This window comes from Rhinolophus ferrumequinum, chromosome 7, assembly GCF_004115265.2.
Source record: "Rhinolophus ferrumequinum isolate MPI-CBG mRhiFer1 chromosome 7, mRhiFer1_v1.p, whole genome shotgun sequence".
Classification (NCBI taxonomy): Eukaryota; Metazoa; Chordata; class Mammalia; order Chiroptera; family Rhinolophidae; genus Rhinolophus; species Rhinolophus ferrumequinum.
The window spans coordinates 75,757,326-75,782,993 of record NC_046290.1 but is presented as its reverse complement, the minus strand read 5'-3'; the positions used below and the strand labels follow the sequence as shown (position 1 = coordinate 75,782,993).

Sequence of the window (25,668 nt, the reverse complement as noted above, 5' to 3'; positions counted from 1 at the left end):
CCCTATACCTGCCTCATTTTGCCCATACAAATATATGTAGATGAATGTCCCGTTTAGCTAGCTTGGCTTTTGCAGTCGCCACTAACGTTCTAAGCTTAGAACTCTTATAACTTGATTCTTTTCCCTTTCACTTAAACCTTGCTATGCTTTCTCCTAGGTAATAGTATTTATGAGGCAAGAGTCTCTACTTCCTTGGGTCCAAGAGTGGAAGCTATGAAAATGTCTGGCTCTGAAGTATAGAGAAGCCAGTGAGCAAAAATGGGGGAGGGTGGGTGGGGTAAGGAGGCCTTCTGGAACTTTTAAAATCACACGATGCAGGCAATTGCCACACTGTAAGCTTGACTCTGGCATACTTAATGCCTTTTGTGTTTAAATCTTCCTGCTTCATGTGGCAATTACCATCCTACAGAGCAAGAACAGTGGGGTCTTGAGAGCTTGTCAACAAGAGTGAAAGAAAAGGATATGAGTTGGAAAGAAGTGGAAGGAAATTAAACTGACTTCCAGGGTTTCCTTGTACTAGCTATCATTCAAATAATTTAATAAGTGTGATGTGCTGTACTTTAAATACAGTTTTGAAAATTTGCATGAAATGAATTCTGCAAATAAAGTGCAAATATTCAGCAAATATTTCAAACCTACCATTTAAAATTCACTCTGGTAAATTTGATTAGGTTGCAAAGAGTGCTTAAAAATAATGACTTTCATTTCATAGACACTATACCTTCCAATACCAGGCTTCTTTGAATTTATTCCAAATTTGATTTCATAACCACATGTCCAAGAAAATAATTTCATTCTGCCACTGGTCAATATCTGTGTTAAAATGGCTTGCCTGAAGCTGGCCCAAAGAGAATTTAAAAATCTGATCTTTCTTCTGCTTGCTTTTCTCAGTTTTGAAAGCCAGGATGAGCAATTTAGGCCAAAGTAGTACTCTGTAGCCCAAATCAAACAAACTGTACCAAATCCTGTGCAGATTTTTCACTTCTTTTTGTGCTGTTACATTTCATTCTTTAATGTCATCCAACTCTTCTTTTCTACTCAGAAAAAATAAAGTTATTGGAATTTATTTATTTATTTTTTACATTTCTAGATGTAAGTAAGGGAAATTAGCGAGGATAATGGGGAAGATGTCGTATTGTACTTAGGCTACACTAGGTGACATTTATCTCAATGTTTGATTAATTCATAAAGGAAAGAGACGAACAAGGTCTGAAATTCATATAATTCAGAAACACATGTAATTTCTATTTTTTCTACCATTTTAACTGTATTTCCTAAAACATTACTTATGGGAGAAAAGTCAAGCTAGGAATTACAAGTCATAGACAGCAATGGGTATTCCTTAGAGTTGGCAGGAAAGTTCAGTAAAGATATCTAAGACACTCATAGTAATTCAGTTTAATTAAAATTTTAATTCATGCACTTCAGACTAGATCCTGTTGTTTCTGTGGGTTGATATTTGGCAGAAAAAAACCCCCACCACATTTCACCCAACAATGAGAAAAATTAGAGGGTTTCTTGTTTGATTTGTTTGTTTTTTGTTTCTGTGGCACATCGCTGTTGGAGACAACATTTTATCCATCTCAAAAAGTGCTATTTATAAGGTAGGTGAAATTCTGTTACTGCCAGTTTATAAAAGCATGAATTTCATAACGGTGAAAGCAAAGCTGAATACAGCCAGTAGGTAGCCCTGTTTCTGATTGTTTTATCTTGAGAAACATCAACAAAGTACAATTTTGCTATTTTACTTAGAAATTTTGCTAATTTACTTAGAAATATTCTGTGCCTAGGAAAAGTCCATAGAATACAGCATCAAGGCTTGAAATAAATCACCAGGGCCCAAGGAACAAGTGAATCACATTGCATTCTAAATCATCAAGATTTGTTTATCCTATATTTTTATTAATATGATACTGGCAAAGCTTCAGTTTCATAATAGAAATATCAGCTCATAGACATGGACAATAGTTTAGTGGTACCAAAGGGTAACCGAAGTGGGGGTGATAGTAAAAGAGGGTAAATGGGATCAAATATATGGTGATGGAAGGAGAACTGACTCTGGGTGGTGATCATACAATGTAATATATAGATGATGTATTACAGAATTGTACTATGTAACTTTGCTAACCATTGTCACCCCAATAAACGTTAATTAAAGAGAAAAAAGAGATATTAGTTATTGTTGCAAGGGAATTTTTTTTTTCTTTTAAATTCTTAAGATTTTATTTAAGCAAAAATCAATTGAAATGAATCAGTGTCAAATCAGAAGTGGTTTCCGTTCTCCCTTTTTTCCCTTTTTCTAACGTGAAAAATTCAACCATCAGTTTCATAACTGTCTTGTTTAGGTCCACATGAAGGAATCTATGGGTAATTGTTTGCCAAATAGTGTGATAGATTTCCACATTTCTCTCCCACATAGTCAGTCCATTCTTCCTTATGCAACCCCAAATAATCTTTAAAAAGTTTTAATCAGGTCAAATCATCCTGCTTAAAAATGCCGTTGGACTGTAAACTATAAAGACCTTGACATTTTTGAAGAGTACACGCCAGTATTTTATTTTACTTTTTGGTTGAATGTCCCTCACTTTACAAGTCTGATATTTCCCCATCATTAAATTCCATTTATGCAATTTTGGCAGGAATATCACACAGTTGCTTTTTCTGCTCAGTGTATTACATCAGGAAGCATACAATGTCAGTTTGTCCCATTATTAGTAATGTTAAATTGAATCACTTGGTTAACGCCGTGTGTCTCAGTTTTCTCTGTTGTAAAGTACCTATTTTTTCCCCTTTGTAATTAGTATGTACTTTTTGGGAAGATGCATTGAAATTATGCAAATATCATGTTTCTCAGCAAAATTTCTCCTAATTAGTTTTAGTACCCATTGTTGATTCTTGCCTGATTCAATTATTAGTATTAATGATTATTAATTCCATCATTCCTTTTATATTTATTTTATATAAACATATTATTATATATTTCCCTCCCCAGATTTGGAATCAGTCCTTTTTCTGAGACAGTGTCTCTCTCTCTCTCTTTTTTTTTAAATTAAAGTTTATTGGGATGACAATTGTTAGTAAAGTTACATAGATTTCAGGGGTATAATTCTGTAATACATCATCTGTATCTCACATTGTGTGTTCACCACCCAGAGTCAGTTCTCTTTCCATCACCATATATTGGATCTCCTTTACCCTTATCTACCAGCCCCCTCTCCCCCTTACCCTCTGGTAACCACTAAGTTATTGTCTGTGAGGTAGTGTCTCTTGATCTTTTAAAGAATTGTTACCCCCCCAAGAGAAAAAAAATTACATTAAATTAAAATTATATTAATATATCCTTAACGAATGAAATCAGATATTAAGGAATAAAACTTTTTTGTGTGTGTAGAGTTGAGCTTTAGAAAACCACAGACCATTGTAATGTAGGATTTTTTCATCTTCCCAAAGCCAATTTTCTTCCCATTATGGGACACTGTTGCCTTATGGAGGGCACACTCCAAGAAACCTGGGTTTATTTTAGTGCAAATGATATTTCCAGACCAATCTGAGCACTAGCGATACCCCAGTACTACTTAACATTTTCTTTATTATACCTGCATCTCCTTTCTTCCACACTGTGAATCCCATAGTTATTCCCTTGCTTTATTGTACATTGTACAATAACAAACTCATAATAGCAATGCTACTGCTATTACCACCACTAGCATTACTCCAAACAGTTAAAAATTTGCTCTGCATATGTTCTCCTTACTCTCCCTCCCCCTTCCCTCCTTTTTCAATGATTCTGCTGTCTATGCTGTTTGAGCTTACAATCATTAAGTACTATACTATCTCTCTTAATACTCATTTAGTTCTATATGAAACTATTTAATGCTTACCCTCATATCTTGTGGTAATCTCTCTCTGGTCATTGAGGTTGTCTGAAGCTTGTTCTCCAGTGGATTCCTCAGGAAGGCTCATGGGAACAATAGTCCCTAAGGTTTTGCACATTGATGTCAATATGTGCTCTTTACACTTGAAAGTCAGTTTGGGTTGGATAAAATCCTTGGCTCACATTTTCTGTCTTAGAAGTCTTAACTATGTATGTTACCTCATTTTCTTGTGGCACAAAACAGTGCCTGAAGATGACAATTAGATGAAAATCCATTTTCCTTCCTTTATGCTATTTGCTCATTTTTAAAAATGCCCAAAGGAAATTTCTCTTTTTCTTTAAAGTCCAATCATTTTACTGGTATATGTCTTGGTATTGGTAATTATGAATTTCAATATGTAGTTCTAAGAAAAACTTTCAGGGACGTTTTATTGAATTTGTAGTTTTTAACAAATGTTCTCAAACCTTGCTTGGGTTTTCACAGAGACTCCTATTATCTGTGTTGGATCTTTGTCTATGTACAGTATTTGCTCCTTTTCTCTTAAATCCTTTTTAAACTCTGTCTTCAATTCTTTTTTATTTTTGTCTTCATTCCTTTTTAATATTTAATTTAATACTTCTTTTCACCTTATAAATCTTATAAGGCATTATGTATTATGTTTATCTGCTTTCCTGCTCTAGACTTCTAGTTTATTCTTCATTACTGAAATGCTGTTTTTTTTTTAAAAATTTATTTCTAATTCTTTTGTGAGTGGGTGAAAAGGGATATAAAACTTTTGCCTATGTTATAGGCTGTCTACTAGGATTTAGGGATACTACTTAGAATCATATTTGGACACAATCATGGTTGCTCAACTCAGACTTACGGAATTTTCAATATCTGCATTTTGTATTTCCATTGACTTGTAGTTGTTTCTTATTAATATATTCAAAACCATCTAAAATCATGAGACTGAGGCCCGGAAAAGTCCAATGTCTGTGCAGTGATAATGACTAGATCTTAGATGGATTCTATTGAATAATGTCATAGAAACCAAATTTGTAAAAAGACAAACTTAAACTTTGAGACCACAAGTCTATATCAGTAAGTGTGCTTTGCTTGCATATAAGAAAACTGAGGTAAAGAATACAGCAAATGTAATGATTTATGTACCTGGAAGTCCAGAGTTAGGGCAGACTTAAGGTTGGTACTTGATTCACCAACTCAAAAATGGCATCAATTACCCATTTTCCCACCATTTTCCTATTCTATCTTGGTTCCATCTTTATTTCAATGTTGAGAGCTGAAAAGCACATTGAGACACTATAAAATATTACAGCTACTCCCAGGATTACAGGCTTCCTCATCTAAATCCAGGGAGAGAGGAAGAGAGCTGGCTTCTCATAGCTTTTTCAGAAATGCACACATCAATTAGTAATATTATTTTGCTATGTTTTAAAAATAGGGATTTTTCTAACACCATTATTTTTTCTATTATTAGTTGGCATTCTACTGTCAAAAATGTTTTTCCGTCCTCTCCTTCCCTCCTTTCCTCCCTCCCACCCTCTCTCCCACCTTCCCTTGCATCATTTATTTCAACATGAAATCATAGATTCTTATTTTATCCAATGGGTTATAATATGGTGATTATATTACTTACTTTTAATGCTAAAAATGTTCTATTTTTTATTGTATTTTGAGCACTTCTTACTTTCTGAAACAAGATATTCTAAGTTCATCTTGTGTTTTCCCTACTCTAACACTCAGATCAACCATTTCTCCCAAGAGTCCGGTTTCCTTGATTGGAAAATAGTATTTACAAACAAGATCTGGGTGCCAGATATGCTCATTGTTACTGGTGTGTCATTGAATCTAGATTCTCCTAGAGGCTGAGCTAGGAAATACATATACACATATACACACACAATACTTCTTAAAATATGATTACATCCTAACAAAAGATTTCAGGGCAGATTTGCCGTTTAATTGTAGTTGAAAATGAGAGACAATTTGTTGATCCTTATGGTTCTAGTTGGTAAAATGTATGTAAAGAGAGCCATTGACTACCTTTAATCAAGGACAGGATTTGAATCCTTTGAATGATGTGTCTATGCTTCAGTAACACAAGAAATAACCACTTTGTGACCTAAACAGATCACTAAAGAACTAAAGAGTGTATCTGAACTTTCAATATAATAACAAAGCCTTGCGTATAATAGCCATATATCTATGTATCTATTTTGGTATGTGCCTATGAAACAGATTTGGAAATGTTATGCCCATTTTACAGATGGGAAATTAGAGAAGACCCTGAGGGTCTTAGTTACAGCCTTATTAGGACATGTCTTTTGATTATTAGTCTAATTTTTGTTCCATAGTCTCCACTACTTTGTAATCAGTGCAGTTTCCTAGGGCAACCCCACCATTTTAAGCAATGAGTACCTTTTACACTCTGTCTCATGGTGGCTGCCATTGTTCTCCCTCACTAGTCTTTCAGAGACTAATTAGTATCCAAAGTTGTAAAAAAAAAAATATCCAATCCTGAAATTTAGGGGATTTGAGTCCCCCTCATACGTACCTCAATAGTACTTGTCAAACCTCAGGTCTTCTGTATGGAGTTAGGAATGTTTCTTTGTTTGCTTTCCAAGGAAAGACCATGGGTACTCATCAAACTAACTTATAATTGTGTGTTGCAATTATTTTCACCTGTAAGAAATGGTTGGCATCAAGTCACAGGAAATGCTCTGTGACACTGGGAATTGTGCGGAGGTCGGGCATCTTGTTCTGTGGACATGGCATAGATGGGTATTAATTCATCACAGACCCATAGGCTTCCTTTTTGAGGGAACTTAAAATACTTTAAATTCACATGGACTCTTCTTTCAATGAAGGAGCATTTCAGGGTACAATTGTGGGAGAATTTCTTCACTCCCTATGGAGTGGGTTTAGGCAGCCCACCTGGAGTGAAGTTGTCTTACTCACTATGGAGTGGGTTTAGGCAGCCCACCTGGAGTGAAGTTGTTTCACTCACAATAAAAGGGAAATTATTTTTCAAAGCTTTGTATTCAGATTTTAAAATTTATTCAACTGAAACCTTTTAAGTAAAAACAGAAAGTGAATAGATGGGAGCGGATGAGAGAGAGATCAGGAAGCATAAGGAATAATAGGTATTTATAGCTTTTAAAAATAAAAGTAAATCTGTAAAACACTTGAACACTCTTAAAACACTTTAAACTACTTTACTGTCAGCATTATATTTCAGTGAGCTTGACCCAGGAATCTTCTTAAGTTCTGTGTTCAAAAGAAGGAGGAAAACATACTTGAATCATAGTTGCGTTGTGGGTTAACTGAATTCACTTAGGGTGACTCTTCTTTGTTTAGTAAGTGTACATTATATTTACCAGGTATTATTCACAAGATGCTTTTAGAAGTGGAGGTCTGGCATTTTTATATTTTATTCCTTTTTGGTTTTGGTCTGTAGTGAGTGAGAAGAAGTGATTGGATTTTATATGGAACTCAGAGCAATTTGTTATACTTTATTCTTTTCATTGTATATATGAGGCATGTTTCTCCTGTGGCCACTGCATCGAATAACTTGATGGTTCTATCTATGACCTTTCTTAAATTGAAAACATTGATTAGTGATTTTCTGGAAGAATTCTGCCTGGTCATCTAAACTTGGGCTTAGAAAAAGTAAGGCATATATACAGGGAATCTTTCTACCAAAGAGCGTTATTTAGAAAATTTAGTATTCTCAAAAGTCTCTTGATTTCATAACTTGTTTTTATTCAAAACAGAAGATCTTGAAGTAATGAGGCTCTAGGAGCTCTTCCATGACAAATTGGATGGAAGTGCTTCTGTCCTCAACGGCACTCCCTTCACCTGCCATCATTTGCTGTGGGATAGAATGTGGACTTACCCTTTGGTTTCTGGTGTTTAGTGGATGTTCTTATAATGCTTAATATTTATGCATCAACTATGCTGACATTTGGTATCAAGAGCTTTTCTTTCTTTTTAACTTTCTTTAAATAAGAATTTGGTAAAAGAAAGTACAGAATGAAGATAAAAATATTGATGGTGTCTGTTTTTGGAGAAGAAAGCCTTCCACAGAAAAATAATATTTAACTTTAAAAGTTAAAGTCATAGATTTTATAATATAGACATTTTATAATATGGACAAATTGTTAACCATGACACTGACACTGATTTTGTTTTCTTTAAATGAGTTATCAATTCAGAAAAGAGTGAACTTCGTTTAGTTTTATCTATTTGAATTCTATACATGGAATCATTCTGTGTACTTCTGTAACTTGCTTCTACTGTTCAATGATATGTTTTGGAGTTTCTTCTCTATTTATACTCTTAGTATACAGCTTCCTCATTTTCACTACTATGGACATTGCAGATTACAAATATACAAGTTTATTTATCTGTTCCACTATTGATGGATGTTTGGATTGCTTTCAATTTTCTGTTGTTACAAACACTATTGCTGTGAATACCGAGGTCTGACAATTAAGTTTGTGAACTTGTTGTAACGATGTTGCTAACCTTTTTTGATATCAAAGGGATTATTCCTTGTGAATTTATACCAACTGGACAAACAGTTAACCAAGTTTACTATTTGGAAGTGCTGAAAAGGCTGCGTCAAAAAGTTAGACAACCTGAACTTTTTGCCAACAACTTATGGCTCTTGCATCACAACAATGTACCAGCTCACACAGCACTGTCTGTGAGAGAGTTTTTAGGCAGTAAACAAATAACTGTATTGGAACACCCTCCCTACTCACCTGATTTGGCCCTCAATGACTTCTTTCTTTATCCAAGGATAAAGGAAATATTAAAAGGAAGACATTAGATAACATTCAGGACATCAAGAGTAATATGCTGACAGCTCTGATGGCCAGTCCAGAAAAAGAGTTCCAAAATTCTTTGAAGGGTGAACTAAGTGCTGGCATCGGTGCATAGTTTCCCAAGGAGAGTATTTCGAAGGTGACCGTAGTGATATGTTCAGTAATGAGGGAAGTATAGCCTTTTTCTAGGATGAATTTGCAAACTTAATTGTCCGACCTCGTATTCTTATAAAAATTTTATTGATATATAATTTACATACCATAAAGTTCACTCATTTAAAGTGTACATATAGTTCAATGGCTTTTATTGTATTTAGAAAATTGTGAAACTATCACCAAAATCTAATTAGAACATTGCCATAAAGAAACCCTGTACTCATTAATTGTCACTCCCCACCCCTACTTCATATCTCTCAGTCTCTGGCAACCACTAATGTACTTTCTATCTCTATAGATTTGCCTTTTCTGGACATTTTATATAAATGGAATTAATAGTATGTCAAATGTGGCCTTTTGTATCTGGCTTCTTTCATCTAACATAATGTTTCCAAGGTTTATCTTTATTGTGTGTGTCAGTACTTCATTCCGTTTTATTGGCAAATAGTGTTGTATTGTATAGATAGGCCACATTTTGTTTATCCTTTCGTCAGTTGATGAACATTTGTGTTGTTTCCACTATTCATGTACAAGTTTTTGTGTGGACATACATTTTCATAAGTTTCATATGGATACCTAGGAGTGAAATTGCTGGGTTATATAGTAACTCTATGTATGATATTTTGAGGTACTGCCAGACTGTTTTCCAGAGTGACGGTATCATTTTACATTCCCAATAGCAATATGCGAAAGTTTTAATTTCTCCACATCCTTGCCTTGGTAGTCTATGTCTTTTTGGTAATAGTCATCCTACTGGTATGAACTGATATCTCGTTATGCTTTTGATTTGCATTTCCCTAATGACTAATGATTTTGAACGTCTTTCCATGTGCCTATTGGCTATTCACATATCTCTCTGGAGAAAGCAGATATATTCAAACCCTTTTCCCATTTTAAAATTTGACTATTTGTCTTTATTTATTGTTGACTTGTAAGAATTCTTTATATATTCTGGATACAAACCCCTTATAAGTATATGATTTGCAAATGTTTTCTCCCATTCTGTGGGTTGTTACTTCACTTCTTGATTGTGTCCTTCAAATCATAAGCATTTTTAATTTTGATGAAGTTCAATTTATCAGTTATTCTTTCATTGCTTGTGCTTTTAGTGTCAGATCTAACAAACCATTGAAAGTCCCAAAGATTTATGTCTTGGTTTTCTTCTAACAGCTTTTATAGTTCTAGCTCTTACCTTTAGGTCTTTGACCCATTTTTTAGTGGTGTGAGAGGGTCAAAAGTCATTCTTTTGCATGTAGATATTTAGTTGTCCCAGCTTCATTTGTTGCAAAGCTATTCTTTGCCCACTGAATTGTCTTGGTATTTTTTGTTTAAACCAATTGATCATAAATTTCAGGGTTTATTTCTGGACTCTTAACTCTATTTCATTGACCTACCGTTGTGCCAGTACCACCCTGTCTTGATTGTTGTACCTTTGTAGTAAGTTTTGAAATCAGGAAGTAAGTATGTCTTTTATTTTTTCCATTAAATATGATAACGTGTATTTGATCTTAAAAAGTTTTAAAACTAATAGTATAAAATTTAAAAATATAACTAAAGAAAAAATTAATATCACTCATAATACTACCAACTAGAATAAGCATTTGGTATCTTTTCGGGCAGCATTATGATTTTAATTTTCAGTTGATACATGCAATGTGATGAGCAGTGACTATATTTTTCTTCCAAGATAATCTTCTTGATGTTCTTGTGTAATATTTAAATTTTTATATTTTAATAAGTTAGATATAACTGAGACACATAAATGGCAATTAATGACAAAGTGAGTTTTCTTTTTTTTTTATTTAAAGTTTATTGGGGGGACAGTAGTTAGTAAAGTTACATAGGTTTCAAGTGTACAATTCTGTAATATATCATCTATATATCACATTGTGTGTTCATCACCTAGAGAAAGTGAGTTTTCTATGTGCAACTTATTTTTATAGTCTTCAATTCTGTTTATAAGGGGAGACAGTTTACTTTCTAATCTAATATGGAGTTTTTATTGAGCTGAAGTAAGATTGCTTTGTGTTATGTAGTTATCTTTATTTTTAATAAGCTCTTACATACTATCACATAATTTTTATTATATTCATAATCAAAGTTATTAGAGTTTGACACCTAGAAGATCTTTATGAAAACTCTGTGAAAACCAGTAGTTACTCAGTTAAACAACAACAAAAAAGTCAGAAAAATTATGAAACATAAATAGATTCAAATAGACTCAACTGGATTCTAAATATAGACAAACATCAGCATACTCTTATTTCCCCAAAGAGAACTGCCTTTCAGAAAAAGTGAAAATAGAACATTTTGTTTATGTGTGATCTATTCTTAACTCAAGGCTATGGAGTTTTAATACTTATGTGAGATCTGTGTCTCTCCAGGACTTTGATAGACTCGCTTTAAAATAATTCCATTGGGAGGGAGATCATCCCTCAGGATGTGGGACCACAAGAGCACAGAGCACTGATGATGAGAAATCAGTGATATTGGTGGATTGGTAAAGTGTAGGGAAAGCTGAATTATAGGGCAAGCACAGTATACTCTGAATTAATACAGCAAAGATACAAGTTCCGCATACATAGAGGGAAAAAAAAGACTCAAAATAAAGTTATCCTTAATTGATGAAATGCTAAAACCAAGGGTCATTCTTTCTTTCTTATCACATATTAGATTTATCATTGAGTCTCATGGACTCTTCTGTACTTTCAAATATATCTTTAATCTTTCTATTTTTCTCCATCTGTAGAGTCCTACTTTTATCCTAGCTGTATCATCTCAACTCTATACCTGTCTCCTGGCATCTACTCTTGCCAAACTTCTAATTCATTCTTCATGCAGTGGACAGACCTTTTAAAAACATAAATTGGGTCATGCTATTTCCCCATTAAAAACCCTTCAATATTTTCTTGTTGCACTTTTATAAAAATCTTCAAATCATCAAGGAAGTGGCTGACATGCTCAGCGAAGAAATATGTGTATTAAGAAAGAGCCAATATAGAAACAATATAGACATGTTAAAAAAAATTAGTACGCCAAGTAAAGAGTGAGTGAAATAATAGAAACTTAGCCTCAATTCTGATGTCAACTAGTTATACAGGCCACCTCACTATTTTTTTGGACTAAAATATTTAATGTGTGTTCAGTTCCAAAACTCTAAGGAGTTATGTTTTGTCTTTTATGATGCTGAACAATTAAAGGGAAATATGTTAAGATTTCTGAATACATATCTTTAGTTTGCATAGTGCTACATAGTTTAAAAAGCATACAGGAATTATCCCATGTGATGTGCTTAATTTCTTCCTGCCTTTTCTTCTTCCAGATTTAAGCAGAACAAGAATAATTGAGTTTTCCAAGATTTCCTTTTCATCATCCCATTTTGCCTGTTCTAAAAAATGCCACATAATATCTTTGGGATAGGATAATGCAACCTCTAAAAAAAAAATATTTTCCATTTTTAGTTGAATTGGGGAAATAAAAACTTAGAGATACCAATACTTGCTAGTCAAGGTAAATGTTGAAGAATTTTGCTATGTATAATCTAGTTTGAATACTTCTATGAATAGATTCATGAACATAGGTGAAAATTCTGTTATATTTATTTTCATTCCTAGAATATGCATATACTATAACTTGAAATATACCAAATGGTCTGAATAATGATTCTGAAAATTCTTCTAATACAATTAACAAATTAAAATTTGTTATCATTAAGATGTGTACTTTGTACAGTGGCATGTCTGGAATTCACATAAAGGAAAGTGAAAATCTAGAGGAAATAAAATTGAGAAAGCTCAGTAATAAATTGCCATCATGCACATGTAATATTCTGCTATATTTCTAATAACCTCTAAGCCATAATTTTCTAATGGAATGAAATAACTCTGTCAGAAGAAAAATCAATACTTTCAAAACACACTAATGTTCTATGAAATTAGAAATTGACCTTTTTTCTTTTCTTTTCTTCTTTTAAAGAATAAATACAAGTGGGTTTAGATATTTGGAGTGTATATAACATTTGAAATACAAATCTCTTGATTATATCTCCTAAAAATAATTTTAAATGTTATATATCTTCTTCCTTACTGATAGCAGATTAAAATATAAATAAAAACTTGACTCTACAAAATATGGTTACTAATCAGTTAAGACAATTATTGTTTTAATATTTGCCAGCATATGTTGCTCAAATTACAACTTGAACAGAAATGACATATTTCAAGACTAAACACTTTACTTATTAATTAAAAGGTAACACTATTATTTCCCTCGATGCTTTTGCTTTAAAATTCATACTATTACTAACTTGGAGTGAGTATGCATATGTGATCTACTGTATGATATGATATTTTCCCCCCACAACGAACAAATTGTTGATTATAAATCAAGCTGCTATACTAGCTTTATGAACTAGATATGACAACATTTTAGACTTTAAGATATTTTGGATACATTCTTGTTGAGATTCTTGTTGAGTTAATTTACCCAATTAATTTTTTACTCTGTTCAATTCTTTTGGACAGTTATTGTTCTAGTTGGGGTTGTTTGAAAGGAAAGGTGGGTGTTCCACATAAAATAATACAGGAATTTCTAGTATTAGTTCCTTGGTATCTACCTGCAGAGTGACTATTGGATTAGCACATATTCAAGATATTTGCTATGCTGCAGGTTTTATCACTATGTTCATTTCCGTATTTGCTGCCATCTGGGCAGTGTAGTGTATGATCAAGGGCATGGGCTCTGGAGTCTACATGGGTTCAAATCCTACTTCCACCAGTTACTACTGTGTTTCCCTGAGAATAAGACCTAGCTGGACCATTAGCTCTAATGCATCTTTTGGAGCAAAAATTAATATAAAACCCGGAATTATATTATATTATATTATATTATATTATATTATATTATATTATATTATATTATATTATATTATATTAAAGACCAGGTCTTATATTATAGTAAAATAATACCAGGTCTCATATTAATTTTTGCTCCAAAAGATGCATTAGAGCTGATGGTCCAGCTAGGTCTTATTTTTGGGGAAGTACAGTAGTAATGTGACCTTGGGCAAAGTATTAACTTATCTGTATCTGGGGCACAATTTTTTCATTGGTAAAGTAGAGATTAAAAAGTTTCTGTGAGGAAAGAAAGAAGGACCCAGTTATCCTACTTCTTTGTATTTATCTGAAGAAACCCAAAACGCTACTTCAAGGGGACGTGTGCATCCATATGTTCATTGCAGTGTTGTTTACAATGACTAAGATGTAGAGGCAGCCTGAGTGACCATCGATGGATGAATGGAGAAAGAGGAAGTGGTACATATATACAATGGAATATTGCTCAGCCATGGAAGGGAATGGGTTCTTGCCATCTGTATCAGTATGGATGGACCTGGAGGGTACTATGCTGGAGTATATCAGACAGAGAAAGACAGATGCAATGTGATTTTGCTTAAATGTGGAGTCTAAAGAACAAAATAAAACCTAAACAAACTCATAGATACAGAGAATCTATTTTTCACGGTTGCCAGATGAGAGTGGGGTTGAGGGGGTGGATGAATAATGGGAAGGGATTAAGAAGTACAAATTGGTTGTTACAAACTAATCATGGGGACGTAAGGTGTAGCATAAGGAATATGTCAATAACATTGTAATAACTATGTATGGTGTCAGACGGGTACTAGATTTATTGGGGTGATAGATGAAAGAGGGTTTGGGGGACAGGGTGAGAAAGGTGAAGGAGTTAGAAGTACAAATTGGTACTTACAAAACAGTCATGGGGATGTAGAGTAAAGCATAAGGAATATAGTCAATAATATTGTGATAGCGTGGTAAGATGTCGGTTGCTGGATTTATCACGGTGATCACTTCTTTAAGTTACAAATGTTGAGTAATATGGTGTACACCTGAAACTGATACAATATTGCATATTAGCTATAATTGAATAAAAATCTTTAAAAAAAAAAGTTCCTGTGAGTCGTTTGAGAAGATAAAATGAGATGCTGCATGAAATGCAATTAGAGCTATTCCCAGTGGGTAATAAAGCACAGCTTTCAGAAGTTTCTTCCCTATATTTTCTCATTTTTCTCTACTCTTAGGTGATGTTAGCTTTGGGAAAATGAAAGGAAATACATTCTCCCCAAGATTATGGAGTTGGTGCCTGAGATCTGCCTTGACTCTCAGGAACCCCAGCGTCAGGCTATTTCATGTAGTGAGTAGAGGTTAAGAGAAGGATGGAAGATGTGTAATGCAGAGCTAGAAATGTTCAGTCCAGAGAAGAAACTGTTATCACTCACTGTCTCAGTGCATAGACCAATGAGGAGGAGTCTTTAGGGAAGCATCATTGTGAGCCTGACATTTCTCCTACCCTGGTTCTTATCTGGTTTACCTTCTGCCTTGATTTAGGATGCTTTATCCTTCCTTTCTTCCTCCCTCCCTCCCTCCCTCCCTCCCTCCATCCCTCTCTCTCTCTCTCTCTCTCTCTCTCTCTCTCTCTCTCTCTCTCTCTCTTTCTTTTTTTATTAAAGCTTATTGGGGTGACAATGGTTAGTAAAGTTACACAGGTTTCAGGTATACAATTCTGTATCACATCATCTATATCTCACATTGTGGGCTCACCATCCAGAGTCAGTTCTCCTTCCATCACCATATATTTGACCCCCTTTACCCTCATCTACCACCCCCTGCCCACCCTTACTCTCTGGTAACCACTAAACTATTGTCTCTGTCTATGAGTTTTTGTTTCTTTATTTGTTTGTCTTGTTCTTTTGTTATTTTCAGTTTTATATACCACATATCAATGAAATCATATGGTTCTCAACCTTTTCTGTCTGAGCTTTGTACTTTCATTCTACTTTGTTGTTGTTTTTTCTTACCACTGAAAGTTTACACGTTAGCTGGTAATTAGAGGTTTTACAATTGTGAAATCGTAGGTTCCCTTAATCAGAATTCTTATGTCAGTGGATCTAACTGAAATCAGATTTTCTTTGGGAAATGGCATTTTCTACAGCAAAGCTTCTGTGTCATTGTCATTTCCTTTGTGCTGTAGGCAATGACTGTCAATCCCGAGAAAGATGCTATTGGCAGAAAGTATGAGATGATGACTTTACATGGAACTTAAAAAAAAGTGTGTCACTGTAGAATATTTGGACATTTAACCACTTTATAAAAATGCCGTATAGTTTAAAAATTAACAAATGAGGCCACAGCAGGAGGGAGACATGAGATACAGACCAGTAAACACGGTCAACACAACTAGTGCTCACAAGCACTTTGTTAAAAACCTGAGTGTACACATCCCATTGTGTTATCAGTATTGTCGTATCTTTTACCTCAAGAAGATTTAGGGCTCCTTGTAGGCAGTTATATAATGTTATTTGAGTTTGGATTTGCAATGTTAGTACATGTGTGCTGAATGGAGGAATGAATAATGAGCAGACTTAGGTCAATTTGTCACTTGTAGCTGTGATGAAAATGTATGCCTGTGATGTGCTAAGTCACGAGTGAGTAGAGTCTTACCCAGTGGTCCAGACTGTTCACTTGGAGAGCTCTGGTGCTACTTACAACTTCCCTGAAACAACAGTAGATCTATGTTGAGGAGTAAGGCCACGATTTCGTGCACAGCTAGCTATCCAAGTGACTGCTCTGTAGACAAGAATGAGGGCTTTTCATGAATTGCTAAAATAAAAATCAATTTTTATTTTAATTAAAGTGAAACATGTACAGAGTTTTACAACTAATTGATTCTAAAGACCCATACTAAAGTAAATTACTATTCAAAAATAGTTTATTCCCACCATCCTCAACCAATTCTTTCCTTACTGGGCCACAGAACGTTTTAAATTCTAAACTCGGTAGTGTCATATTTTGTCCATGTAACTGTCTTTATAGACCAATAACATGTGAATGGAAGTGATATGTGTCACTTCTGAGTAGAGACTTTGAAGCCATTATGTGGTTCTGCCATCATTCTTTTCCTTCTGCTACAAAATGGGCGTTTCCCAGCTAGAGGCTACTCCTTCAGCCCTGATCCTGTAATGAAGATGTGGAGAAGACACAACAATGGTGAACATGAATGGGAACCCGATTCATGTGATTCTCAGCCACTCAGATCTTAGGGTCATTTGTTACAGCAGCGTTATTTAGCTAAGCTCTCTGAGCCAATGGCTTATAATTAAAGTGATCTTATAATTTACTGTCAAACCTAGATACTGCTGAGAGTTAAAGGAGGTTTTGTGACACAATTTGTGTAAATTGGTCCTGTCCCAGCAACCGGAGGTCGTATGATCATCCTACAGAATGATGCATGGGGTCATTCTGGACTTTTCTTTGACATTCTTACTCTCCTTTGTTGGAGCCACTTTGTTGGAGCCTAAAATGCATGAATATCTCTTTCTTGACTCTTGTTTGCCGAAGCAGATCCTTCAGAAGGGTGCATGAGGAGATTCATTTTTAAAAACCCCTTTCGTGTCTAAACTGTCTCTATTTTATCTTCACACGTAATTGATATTTTGGCTTGGAACAGGATTTTCACTAGAAAAAATATTTTTCCCTTAGATTTTGAAGCATTGCTCCACTGTCCTCTAGCATTCAGTACTGCGGTTGTGTAATTTGATGCAACTCTGATTCTCATTCTTTTGCATCGACAGGCTTTATCTCTCTGGAAGCTTTTAGGGTCTCATTATCCCTGGCATTCAGAACTTTTGTAATGATGAACATTCTTTCATTGCTCTAGTCACTTGGTCGACCCCTTCAAATGTAGACTCTTTTTTCTTTCAGTTATGGAAAATGTCCTTTTCGAACTATTTCTCTCCACTAACCTCCCTGCTCTCTCCTTTTAGTATTATTATTCATGAGCTATCCTAGATCAAATCTAGAGGGATTTTATTTTTAACCTCTATCGTATTTTCTATTTATTTATTTTTTTGTTTTACTTTCTTGGTGATGTCTTCTGTTTTAACTTTCAACCGTTTGATTGATTTCTTTATTTTGGATGTTTTATGATGGTTAATTTCCAGAAGCTTTTTCTTCTCCCCTGAGCATTGTGTAGCTTCCTCATATTGTTTTATGAATGTAATATCTATTCTCACCTCACTGAGGATATTATTTATAATTTATTTGACGTTTTCTCTGCTTTTGCTTTGTTTCTGTCTGTTTATGTTTTTGACAACTCTTTGTCTTCATTTTTTTCTTTCATGTTGGAGGCAGGTTTAGCAGAAAAGGATTAACTTGGCAAGCTGGGGTTGCTTAAATCCTGTGCATTTCAAAGAAAGGCCTGTCTTCAGGACTGGCCCTTGGATGGCTGCTAGAAGATAAATTCTGAGCCGTTGGATTCTGAATTCTGCCTCATAAGATTGATTTTGTATGCCTGAGGCCTTGGGCCACACTATACCAGTTTGATCCGATAGTGTATGCTAACAGTGTGATTTATGGTGAAAGCCTGGTTTTACTCTGGGGAAGGAGACTGAAGTCTGAGTGGCTGAGATCAATCATATAGGTACTACCTGCCTACGTGACTGACCCCCAATAAAACCCTTGGACACCAAGGCTCAAGTGAGCTTCCCTTTTGGCAAGCAACACTTATCATGTGTCACATATCATTGCTAGGAGAATTAAATGCATCTCTATATGACTCCACTGGGAGGGGACAAATGGAAGCTTGTGCCTGGTTTTTCTTGGACTTTGTCCATGTGCTGATTCGAATCTATATCCTTTCATTGTAATAAAATATAACCATGAGTATAACAGCTTTTCCAGTCCTATGAGCCCTAGTGAATCATTGAGCCTGAGGGTGGTTGGAAACCCTCAACACAAAGGTGATTTTTAATTAACTCTTCATATTTTTAAGTAAAGGACTAAATGCACAATGGGTTTTCAGAACATGAAGACAGGGTTTATTCATTATATTACAGGGCAATGGTTCACAAAGTGTTGTTCAAGGACCCTTGAGATCTCAGAGAACATTGTAGGAAGTTCACAACCTTAAAAATATTTTCAGATTAATACCAGATTTTATTTGCCTTTTCACTGTGTTGACATTTGCACTGTCAACATATTGCAAAATGTTGATGGATGAAACTGCTAAAGACTTTGCCATGAACAAAGGAAGTGGCAACAAGCTATAGCAATATTCTTCATCACCACGCTCTGTTGTAAAATATATGCTGGTTTCATTTAAGGTTAACCTTGGTGAAGCTGTAAAATTTAGGAATAGCGTACACATCTTTTAATATTTGGTAATATTTGGTAAGTATGCCTACAGCAGTTTTGCTGCATACTGTAATACAATGGCTGTATCAAAGAAAAGCTCTAGTGCAATTATTTGAGTTGAGAGTTGAATTCACCATATTTTTTTCATGGAAACCATTTTTACTTGAAAAAATGACGGATAAACTATGGTTATTTACACTTGAGCATTTGGCAGACACTTTCTTGAAAATGAATAAAGTGAACCCATCACTTTAAGAAAAACAGCTGTCAATGTTTAGTGACAGTGATAAAATTCAAGCTTTCAAGAAAAATCAGAAGTTTGGAAAACTTGTATTGGCCATTGACGGCTTCCCAATACTTACAGAATATTCTGATGAGATCAGTGGTAATATTAACAAATGTAATTTTTTTATATTATACACTGTTGTGTCAATCTTTGGAAGATGTATATAAATCAGTGAGCAAAGATTTTTCAAATGATAAATGCATGATGTCACAAAATTATGCATGGGTAAAATATACATTAAAAGTGCAGGAGAGACCAATGGACTTCAGTGTAACAGAGGACCAAAAGTTCACTGGTATGGTTTCAGATTCTGCCTTGCAACTAACCTTTAAGAAACTACTGTTTTTCAAGTGGTGATGCAGTTTCAATCCACAATTATCTGAAAAGGCTTTTAAAATACTCTTCCTTTTTGCAACTATATATTAGTGTGAAGCTGCATTTTCTTCATATATTTCAACCAAAACAATGTGTTGCAACAGGTTAAATGCAGAAGCAGATATGAGAACCCAGTTGTATTTTGTAATGACAGACATTAAACAGTTTGTCAAAAATACCACTAAAATTTCCATGAAAACTTTTTTGTTTTGGATAATATAGTTATTTTCCAAAAATGCTTTATTTATTTTATGTAGTGGGTTCTCATTGTTATCTTGAAACAAATTAATAACTTTTTGGGGGGTTAATTCTGGGTCTTTTTCCAAAAGATTTTTAATTAAAAATATAACTAACATACAAAATTATATGAGTTTCAGGTGTATACCATAGATGTTCAACATTTATATACCTAAAGAAGTGATCACCATGATAAGTCCAGCAACCATCTGACACCGTACCTATCACAGTATTATTGACTATATTCCCTGTGCTGTATGTTACATCTCATAACTTATTTGTTTTATACCTGGAAATTTGGACCACTTATTACTCTTCACCTCCCTCCACCTTTTTAATTTTTTAATTACAGTTGACATTCAATATTATTTTATATTAATTTCAGGTGTGCAGCATAGTAGTTAGACATTTATATAATTTAAGAAGTGATCCCCCTGACACTAGTCCAGTACCCACCTGGCACTATACATAGTTATTACCACATTATTGACTATATTCCCTATGCTTTACATCCCCATGATTATTTTGTAACTACCATTTTGTACTTCTTCTTTTGTACCCACCTGGCACTATACAGAGACTTCTTTGTCTCTTGTTTAGCCTTTGTTTAAAGGTTTATTTTGTCTGGTATAAATATGGCTACTCCAGCTTTTTTGTTTGTTTCCATCTTCATGAAATATCTTTTTCCATCTCTTTACTTCACATCTCTGTGTGTGTCTTTCAGTCTGTACTGATTCTCTTGTAGGCAGCATATGCAAGGGTTTTGTTTTCTTATCCATTCAGCCCTCTTATGTCTTTTGATTGGAGAATTTAATCCATTGAAATTAATTTTTGATACATATGTAGCTACTGTCATTTTATTATTCATAATTTTGATCTTTATTTTTTTCCCTATCCTAAAGAAGTCCCTCTAACATCCCATGTAATACTGGTTTGGTGATGATGAACTACTTTAGCGTTTTCTTGTCTGGGAAGTTCTTTACCTGACCTTATATTTTAAATGGTAGCCTTGCTGGGTAGAGTAACCTTGGTTGTAAGTCCTCATTTTTCATCACTTTGACTGTTCCCTGCCAATCCCTTCTGGCCTGCAAAGTTTCTGTTGAGAAATCAGCCGACATCTTATGGGGGCTCCCTTATAACTTACTAGTTGCCTTTCTCTTGCTGCTTTTAGGATTCTCTCTTTGTCTTTGACCTTTGCCATTTTAATTATAATGTGTCTTCATGTGGGCTCCTCCGGGGGGAACCTCCATGGCCAAGGTATCCTTTCCTGTTTTCAACTGATGCACGGGAGGTTTGGGACAAGCCCAGTTTTTATCTCCGTCCCTCTTACCAGTTTCAATGTGGCTTCTTTATATTCTTAGTTATAAAACTTCTGTTTAGCCAGACTTCAGATGATTCTCCAGGTTGATTGTTTTAGAATTTCGTTGTAATTTTAATGTGTTCACAGAAGAATGGTGTTTATCTACTCCGCTATCTTGGATCTCCTAATTCTGGATCTTTTCAAATCAATAACTTTAAAAGAAAATTTCTAAAATGATAACATTTGATAGCTATGGTTTGCATGAACAAGAGTTCTTTGGAGTCTCCAATAATTTTTATGAGTTTAAGGAAGTACTAATACCAAAAAAATTTGAGAACTGCTGTTGTAGGGCTTAAGGGAAGAGCTGGTCTTTTCAATGGGATGCCCTCAAATGTTATCTGTAGGTGCATTTTTTTTTTCCTGAAATTGTTCTCTTTCTTCCAGAGAGGAATCCGTCAGTACCCAGACTGGGCTATATGGTGGCATTTTGGGATTGGGTCAGAAGAAGGGGTTTGCAAGTCACTTAGTTCACTATGTAAACTTTGAGTTCATCCCCTAGTTTTTGTCATGTGCCATACCCCTCTCCTCTATTGTATCTGAAGGCCATGACTCTGAGGCCCTTCTGACTTAATTTTTCCAGAGAATCACCTCTACTTCCCTGTTGGTTGGGAGAAACGAGGTAGAGGCAGCAGCTCCCGCCCCCTTTTTTTAATTGTTCTTTTCCTCTTTTCTGTTCTTTCTCCATTGCTCCATCTACTTTAATCTTCTAAAAAGTTGTGCTTTCTTAGATGCTGTTGATTTCTTGATATTGTTTTAGTATGTGGTAGGCCTAATTTGCCCCCGCAAAAGGTATCTGTGTCCTAATCTCTGGAAACTGTGTTCCCGTATGTTGCAAAGACTACACAGGTGCAGTTAAGTTAAAGATCTTGAGACGGGAGCATAGCCTGGATATCCAGGTGGGCCCTATATGCAATCACAAGTATCCTTATAAGAAGGAGGAGAGGGAGATTTGTTACAGGCAGAAGAGGAGAAAGAAATGTAATTCTGGAGGCAGAGAGAAGAGTGACGCAACCATCAGAAATGGGAGGAGGTAAGGAACGGCTTTTTTTCTAGAGTCTCTAGAGGTCCTGCTAATATTGGGCAATATTAATAATCAATTACTGGGCAATGATTTTTGCCCAGTAATATTGATTTCAGACTTCTAGCCTCTAGAATTGTGAGGGAACTAATTTATTTAATTTTAAGACACCAAGTCTGTGGTAATTTGTTACCACAAACAGCAGCTTCAGGGAACTAATGCAGGCATAGTTTTTTGTTTTTTGTTTTGTGTGTTTGTGTGTGTTTTTTCTTTTTCATCTTTCCACATCACTTTAGGGGGTCTTATGGGGTAAGTTAATAAATGCATGTGGTCTGTATATGCTAGGTGTAATCAGAAGTTTTCATTGAGTTTCTAATTACCATAAAGATGAGGCAAGGAAGGGAGAATGGAAATTTTGCCAGAATATAAATTTTCCTGATGCTTTAGAGTGACTCATATGTCTCAGAAGTGGGCGCGGCGGGGTGGAGGGGGTGCCTAGATTTCAACCTAGATTTCCTTTCTTTTGGATTTTCAAGAAAGGAAACACGTTCAAATGGCTGTAACTTATCTGGAATATTTTAAAAGAGCCACTGACAAGCATGAAACCTTGATCCAGCACTAGAACTTGGAAGAGCTTGGAATACCACCAGGTTGGGGGTGGGGACTGAGGGGTGAATTATATTTCTCATTTTACACTATTGCCCTGGTGTGGGAACTTTGACAACTATTCTTTTGAGCCATATGATTTATTTCTACATGATTCTTTTGGGAGCCTTCACGTGGTTTAAATAAAGGAAGAGGTATTGCTGCTTTCCCATTCCCCCTAGCCCCCCATTTGGTGTTAGTGATTCCTTGCTCTTACGTTGTCTGCAAAAGTGCATATGAGCCAAAGATCACAAAAAACTGAAAGGGAACATGGGTCATGGAAAGTGAGAGCTGGAGCTGCACGGGGTAGGCATGGTGTGGCCGGTGGAGAGACTGAACGATGAAAGTGGTCCCTGGAAGCTATGTCTGTCTTTGACAGACAGCTAATAGTTAGATAGCCCTCGTGCAGTATAAAACATGGTACCACAGCCTATTTTAGAGGAACGGGTAACTTTCACCCTTTCCTTGCCCTTATGGGAGTAATCACAATACACAAGAAATTATAATGCATTAGCAAGGTATGTATCTGAGGGAATAATGTCCAAGTTCCTTGTATTCCTGGAAATAAACAAGCATTAAGGCAAAAACTTTAACGTCTAGAATCTACAACATTAAAACCTATAAAAAGACTGATTCAAATTTTCTTGATACATTATTAAGGAAATAAATCTCAGAATTTTTAACAAAATTGGGACGCAGATATTTTCTACAAATTAGATTTCTTTGCTTTACATGACTAGAGTTGCTTGGGAATTTTTACTGATAGATATAGACCTTTAAAAACAATGATGAATAAGAGATGACTAATAAAACCTAAATTGACAGGGTAAGCCAAATAAACAGAATTATATTAGACAGAAGCAAGAAAATGGCCATTTTCGGCAGCGTGCCCACTGGGCTGTAATTAGGTCTAATGCTGTTTCTAGTGCTTCACATGGTACTAGTGGTCGGTGAAAGTTTAAAACACAATCAGAAACATATGCTGCAGTAATAAATTTTACTTGTATTGCACAGAAACATGCATATACAAATTACTTCCTACTAATTCAGTAAACCACTTCCCCCAAACAAATGAGTTTCCTTAACCAATATTCTTGACAACATTGAAGGAACTACCTAATATCAAGAAATGCATAATTGCATTTCTTGAAAATTCATTGAATACTGGATAAACTGATTAGTGCTCACGATAAAAGTAGGGATGAAAGATTAGAAAATACAGGGTGGAGGGGGTCATGGATGAATAATGTATGGAGTCATGAGGACATAAGTTAATAGAAGGCTAGAGTACTAAATCCTGGACTTAGAGAATTCAGTTTCTTCTATTGCTTGCCCACTAATATCTTAAGTTTATGGGGGGGTGTGTGTGTATGTGTATGAAGGAGGGATGGAGGAAGAGGGAGAGAGAGCGCAGTAGAAAACAAAGTAATATAATTTTAAAGGAAAAGAGATGAAAGCAGCACAAAGGCATGAATATTAAAATGGAGTAAGAAATGACAATAGTTTTAAAAAAAATGGCAACCACAAAGGACCTCAAGTTTGTGTCCGATATTCTAGAAGCCATTCAGAAAAGAGGTATATGTGGGGCCACTTGAACATAGGATATGAACATATCTGTGGCTGCAGAGGTACAGAAGTATCCTTGAGGCTGGGGAGAGGCATGTATTCTCTGAGGTCTTGATGGAGCTGGCATCATGTGATGTAATGAGTGATACTCGCAACAGAATCCTTCTGTGGTTGCAATGAGGATACATTTCTGAGTGTTGTTGATTATTAGGCCTCAATGGCTCCACACCCAACAACAGTTCAGCAAATCATTCCTACCAGAGGATGTTACACGACAAACCATATACAGCTGCATGGAAGACACAGAGTTTGCGTTGAGGCAGAAGTGCTTGGGAAAGGAATGAGTAGATACAGCTGAGCTTGCCCTACCTTTATGGCCCTCTGTGCTGCTTCAGTGCTTGAGAGTCAAGAAGTGAGTAAATACATTTACGTACGTGGAGAAGGAAATGATTTTCTGCATGAAAGCAAGAAAAATGGAAAAGACAGAAGTTCATTCATTATACATATTTAAGCAGCCTATAACTTCCTCTTTCTTCATTAGTTATTCCAGATATTTACCTAGAGTAGGTTCTTCGTCCTCTGGGTGAGTGGGTAGTCCTACAACCACAGGCTCATAGAGTATGGATAAAATACAAATACATTATAATGATCCTTTCTGTCTTCCCTGAACAAGACCCAGTGGGGTCCATCTAGAGCCACCCACATTGCGCAACTCCAGAAGGCATCATTTAGATGGAATTTTATGTGACTGTCCGAGGGCACCTGGAATTGTGCTACCTAGAAGTGCTAGGAGGTCCTTTTGCCAAAGAGCAGATGTAGGGGTTACAGTCCTCCCCCACTTCAGGCAGGAGAGAATGCACATTGACAGAAGAGAGGTGGTGGTGCTTGCCCAAGTAAGCTGAGTCCTTTTTTGTCAAGAGAAGAGCTCGCACTTCCATAGAGATACAACAGCAGCACAGACCAGGGGCCGGCCCAGTTGCTATAGGTTCTGTTGGACTAATGGTTGTTGGACCCTCCTGTAAATATAATTTTCAAATAGTAGAAAGTGTACAAATATAAATACCTGTCAACAATTTCACTCAACTCATCAATTAATGAAGGAACCAGGAAGAT

The 25,668-nt window shown here is 35.4% G+C and overlaps 1 long non-coding RNA gene across 2 annotated transcripts in view; it reads left to right on the top strand.

Annotated features, from left to right (window-relative positions):
* Positions 1-25,668, top strand: part of LOC117025315 (uncharacterized) — a 271,870-nt gene that overhangs the window by 26,177 nt on the left and 220,025 nt on the right. The gene's annotated exons all lie outside the window — the stretch shown is intronic.